Genomic DNA, 6272 nt, shown 5'->3' with positions numbered 1-6272 from the left:
AGGTTCAAGATGCCAAAGTTTGATCTATACAAGGGGCACGGTGATCCAATGGCCCATCTGCGAGGTTTTTGCAGTAAGATGAGAGGGGCCGGGGGAAAGGACGAGCTGTTGATAGCTCATTTTGGTCAAAGTCTAAGAGGGTATGCACTGGAATGGTACACAAGACAGGATTCGAGCAGGTGGTACACCTGGGACGATCTAGCACAAACATTCGCAGGTCACTTCTAGTACAACCTTGAGATCGTCCCTGACCGTCTCACATTGCTGAAACTTGGGAAGAAGCCTGGGGAAAGCTTCCGAGAATTTGGGTTCTGCTAGAGAGAGCAAGTGGCAAGAGTTGATCCTTCGATGAGAGAGGGGGAGATGGTGGACTACTTTCTGCAGACTCTGGAGCCAACTTACTTCGGTTATTTGGTGACGTCAGTTGGCAAATGTTTCAACGAAGTAGTAAAAATGGGCGGTATGATCGAAGAGGGACTTAAGTTCAATAAAATCCTGAGCTATTCGGCGATTAAAGCAACCACTCAGGCCATCCAGAGCGGCACGGGAGGTGCGCTCGGAAAGAAGAAAAGGGAAGATGTCGCAACAGTCAAGGCATGTACTTGGTCCAGATCCAAAGGTCCCCCCCTCACTACCAACCTAGACCCCATCACTCAAATTACCCACACATTCCATACGGCCCTCCACAGCCCTACTACCCACCACAAGAGCCACACTTCTCTGTCCATCACGCCCAAACTTACACCCAGCCTCCGGCTCGCCCGCAATGGCGTGCGCTAGCTCCCCATAATACATATCCACCTCCATAAAATACATATCCACCCCCACAAAACACATATCCACCTCCACAAAACACATATCCACCACCAAGGGCCTACAGGAATCCTTCGGGACCAGGCTTCCGTGGGAATCAGACCTTCAGGAATTAAAGGGTGCAGAGGCAGAGAACATTCACTCCGCTGGGAGAAACTTATACTACTCTGTTCTACAAATTGAGGCAGTTAGGCCTATTGAGTCCTGTGGAGCCCAAATTGCCAAATCCCCTTCCCAAAAATCTGGACCACTCGGTAAGCTGTGAATATTGTTCGGGGGCTCCCGGGCATGATACTGAGAAGTGTTGGAAGTTGAAGACTGCCGTACAAGATCTTATTGACACAAATAGGATCGAGGTCCAGGATCCAGAGGCACCTAACATCAATCAGAACCTGTTGTCGGCACACCATGAAGCCCACATAATCAAACTAGTGCACGAAGGAGGGAAGCTCAAGAAGCCCTCACAAACGGTAATGATGATTCGTGCCAGTCCGAAAGAAAAGTTGATCAGTGGAAACGTGGTAGTACAGTCGGAAAGGGTAGAAGGCAAGCCAGTGGTGGTGATAGGGAAGAGTTCATCTGATGTTGCCAAGAATCCAGAGCCGGTCAAAGTAACAGTGCAAGGGATATCAAGCAAGCCAGTAGCCGTGAAGGGGGCATGTATAGGACCAGTTGTTATCAGGCCAGTAATGCAGTTGCCGATAATCAACGAGAAAGTTGTGCCATAGAGCTACAGTCAGGTAATGGTAATGCATAAGGGAAGGAAGTTGTGGAAGAAATATGTGAGACACAGGGGTTAACTCGTTCAGGAAGGTGTTTTGCCCTCGCAGAGTTAAGAAGGGTCAATCTAGTAGCGACGAAGAATCCAGTTACCGAGGAAGAGGCGGAAGAATTTTTTAAAGAAAATGGCGCGAGATTACTCCATTGTCGAGCAATTGAGGAAGACCCCGACACAGATCTCATTGTTATCCTTGTTGATCCATTCAGATGAGCACCGTCGGGTATTAATGAAAATTCTGAACGAAGCCCATATTCCGGATAAGATCTCTGTGAACCATCTGGATAAAATAGCAAACAAGATTTTCGAGGTCAACAGGGTCACTTTTTCAGACGATGAGTTGCCCGTGGAGGGTACAGAACATAATAGAGCCCTTTATTTGACTGTGAAGTGTGAAGACTCGGTAGTCACTCGAGTATTGATTGATAATGGTTCCAGTGTCAATATCTATCTTTTGGCCACATTGAACAAACTAAAGGTCGATGGTGACAGGATTCACTAGAACAACATCTATGTTCGAGGGTTTGATGGTGGTGGTACAGACACAGTGGGTGACATCATACTTGAATTGACAATTGGTCCAGTCGAGTTCACCATGGAGTTTCAAGTGTTGGACGTGGCAGTGTCATATAATCTTCTGTTGGGGCGACCCTGGATCCACGCCGCCAAAGCAGTGCCTTCTACATTACATCAGATGGTCAAATTCGAGTGGGATAGGCAAGAGATTGTAGTACATGGGGAAGACAATACAAACGCCGTAAGTGATACCATCGTACCCTTCATAGAGATTGACGATGAAAAGGGGTCGTGGGTTTACCAGGTTTTGATACGGTTTCAGTGGACAAAGTTCCCGAAGGTGAAAGCATCCCACTTCCCAAAATAGCAGCTGCAACTGTCATGGTAGCCTCGGAGATGTTGAAGAACGGGTTTGTGCCAGGCAAAGATTTAGGGGCTGATCTTCAGGGTATTGTTCAGCCGGTTTCTTTGCCCAAAAATATGGATACCTTTGGGTTAGGGTTCAAGCCTACAGCGGCGGATGTGAGACGGGCCCGCAAGTTGAAGAAAAGAGTCTGGGTCCTTCCCAAGCCAATCCCGCGCCTATCCAGATCATTTGTCAGAATAGGTATCAGAAAGTTGTCGGTCCCAAAAGTTCTCGGACCACTGATTGGGTCAGATGGAGATTTGAATGAGGGCTTTGAAAGGCTGTTCGCTAATGTCAACATGATAGAAGCTGGAGAAGGGTCCAGTAGGTTAGATGTACAGTTTGTGGGGCCTAGGGCAAATATCAACAATTGGATGGCTACTCCCCTTCCTACCCGGAGGGAGTCTTGGTAGTGGGCTCTGATTTTTCTTTCTTGTCTTTTTGGATTATTCCAGGGTTGTAATCCAGTTTTGTTTTGTATTCGGCAAAGTGTGAAACTCTGTTATCCCGTATTTTAATAAAGTGAAAGCTTTTGTTCTTCTTATTTTGTTTTAACTTTGTTTTCTTCTTTTCTCTTTCTGAACAGTTCTCTTTATATTGGTTCTAATGACATGGCATGCATAACGGATCTTCAACCCAGTCTAAGAAATCAATCTGATTTCGGACTAATTGTGCAAGAGGTCGATTATGATGATGAATCGGAATACGATGAGGATGAAGCCTTCGAAGAGATAAACAGAGAGTTAAGCCAGTTTGAGGAGAAATCCAAACCCAACTTAAATGACACAGAAGCCATCAATTTAGGGGATGCAGATGATATCAGGGAAACTAAAATAAACATCCACATTGCTCCAAATATCAGGGAAGAACTAATCAAAGCACTTATTGAGTTCAAAGACGTTTTTGCATGGTCGTATGATGACATGCCGGGGTTAAACATGGATTTAGTGGTTCACAAATTGCCCATTAACCCGGCATGCCCTCCCGTCAAGCAGAAATTGAGGAAGTTCAAAACAGACATGAGTGGAAGATTAAAGAGGAAGTAACCAAGCAGCTACAAGCAAAGGTTATTCGGGTCACTTTATATCCTGATTGGTTGGCTAACATGGTGCCAGTGCCGAAGAAAGATGGGAAGATTAGGGTGTGTGTCGATTACCGCAATCTGAACAGGGCAAGCCCAAAGGATAACTTTCTATTACCCAACATCCATATCTTGGTCGATAATTGCGCCGGATGTGAGATCGGTTCTTTTGTGGATTGCTATGCTGGGTATCATTAGATTCTGATGGATGAAGAAGATGCGGAAAAGACGGCTTTCATTACGCCGTGGGGGACTTATTGCTACTGGGTAATTCCATTTGGTTTGAAGAATGCTGGGGCAACGTACATGAGAGCAATGACTATTGTGTTTCATGACATGATACACAAAGAGATTGAGGTATACGTGGACGATGTGATCATAAAATCCAAGCATCAGGAGGACCACGTAGCAGACCTAAGGAAGTTTTTCCAAACACTTCGAAGGTATGATATTAAGCTTAATCCGGCCAAATGTGCATTTGGTGTTCCATCTGGAAAGCTGTTGGGATTAATAGTCAGTCGGCGAGGTATTGAGTTGGACCCGTCAAAGATCAAATCCATCCAAGATTTGCCACTGCTGAAGAACAAGACAGAAGTAATGAGTCTGTTGGGAAGGTTGAATTATATCAGCAGGTTTATTGCTCAACTCACAGCAACTTGTGAACCCATTTTTCGGCTACTGAAGAAAGATGTTGCGGTAGAATGGACGGCAGAATGTCAGGAAGCATTTGACCAAATCAAAGGATATTTATCAAATCCACCTGTGTTGGTTCCACCTGAGCCAGGAAGACTGTTAATTCTTTATCTAACGGTCCTGGAGAATTTGTTTGGTTGCGTACTGGGGCAGCACGACATTACGGGAAGGAAGGAGCAAGCCATCTATTATCTCAGCAAGAAGTTTACATGCTATGAGGTTAAGTACATTCAACTCGAGAAGACATGTTGCGCCCTAACTTGGGTGGCCCAGAAATTGAAGCATTATCTGTCATCATATACTACTTATCTCATTTCACGCTTGGATCCACTGAAGTATATTTTCCAGAAGCCTATGCCTACAGGGAGATTGGCAAAATGGCAGATATTACTCACAGAATTCGACATCGTATATGTGATGAGGACGACCATGAAGGCCCAAGCATTGGCTTATCACTTGGCTGAGAATCCTGTTGATGAAGAATACGAGCCCTTGAGAACGTATTTTCCTGATGAAGAAGTGATGCATATAGATGAGTTGGAAATAACCAAGGAACCAGGATGGAAGCTTTTTTTCGATGGAGCCGCAAATGCGAAGGGAGTTGGAATAAGAGCGGTACTTATTTCTGAAATAGGACATCATTATCCTGTTACGACTCAGCTGCGTTTCTATTGTACCAATAGCATGGCTGAATATGAGGCATGCATTTTGGGCTTACGGTTAGCTGCAGACATGGATGTCCAGGACGTCTTGGTTTTGGGAGACTCGGACCTCCTGGTGCATCAGATTCAGGGTGAATGGGAAACAAGGGATTTGAAGCTTATACCATATCGACAATGTTTGCACGATCTGAGTAAGCAATTTCGATCAGTGGAGTTCAGACACATCCCAAGAGTTCATAATGAGGTTGCCGATGTTTTGGCCACCTTAGCATCGATGTTGCACTACCCAGACAAAATTCATATTGACCCGTTGCATATTCAGGTTCGTGATCAGCATGCTTATTACAACATGTTAGAGGAAGAACTGGATGGCGAACCATGGTTCTATGATGTCAAGGAATACCTCAGGATAGGGATATACCCGGACCAGGCCACCGGAGATCAAAAGAAATCCATTCGGCGATTGGCAAATGGATTTTTCCTCACTGTAGGAATGTTGTAAAAAAGAACACCAGATTTGGGATTACTGAGATGTATAGATGCTGGTCAAGCCGCGACAGTTATGACAGAGGTACATGCTGGAGTTTGTGGGCCACATATGAGCGGATATGTATTGGCGAAGAAGATTCTTCGAGTAGGGTTTTATTGGCTCACTATGGAGCGTGATTGTATCAGTTTAGTGCGGAAATGCCATCAGTGTCAAATACACGGAGATCTGATTCATTCTCCGCCAACAGAATTGCATACAATGTCAGCACCATGGCCATTTGTTGCATGGGGCATGGATGTCATTGGACCGATTGAGCCGGCAGCTTCTAACGGTCATAGGTTCATTCTGGTCACCATCGATTATTTCACCAAGTGGGTTGAGGCTAAAACTTTCAAGTCGGTAACCAAGAAGGCAGTGGTGGATTTCGTTCATTCCCATATCATCTGTAGATTTGGGATCCCCAAAGTGATCATCACGGACAATGGCGCTAATCTTAACAGCAGTTTGATGAAAGAAGTATGTCAACAGTTCAAGATTACACACCGTAATTCCACCCCGTATCGTCCCAAGGCGAATGGCGCGGTTGAGGCAGCCAACAAGAACATAAAGAAGATATTGAGGAAGATGGTAGAAGGGTCCAGGCAATGGCACGAAAAGTTGCCATTTGCATTGTTGGGATATTGTACTACTATCCGCACTTCAGTAGGTGCAACTCCTTATTTGTTGGTATACGAAACTGAAGCAGTGATACCGGCAGAAGTAGAAATTCCGTCCCTTCGGATTATCGCTGAGGCTGAGATTGATGATGATGAATGGGTCAAAGCCCGATTAGA

This window comes from Nicotiana tabacum, chromosome 18, assembly GCF_000715075.1.
Source record: "Nicotiana tabacum cultivar K326 chromosome 18, ASM71507v2, whole genome shotgun sequence".
NCBI classification, from domain to species: domain Eukaryota; kingdom Viridiplantae; phylum Streptophyta; class Magnoliopsida; order Solanales; family Solanaceae; genus Nicotiana; species Nicotiana tabacum.
The sequence above is the reverse complement of the archived record's forward strand: the minus strand, read 5'-3'. Positions refer to the sequence as shown.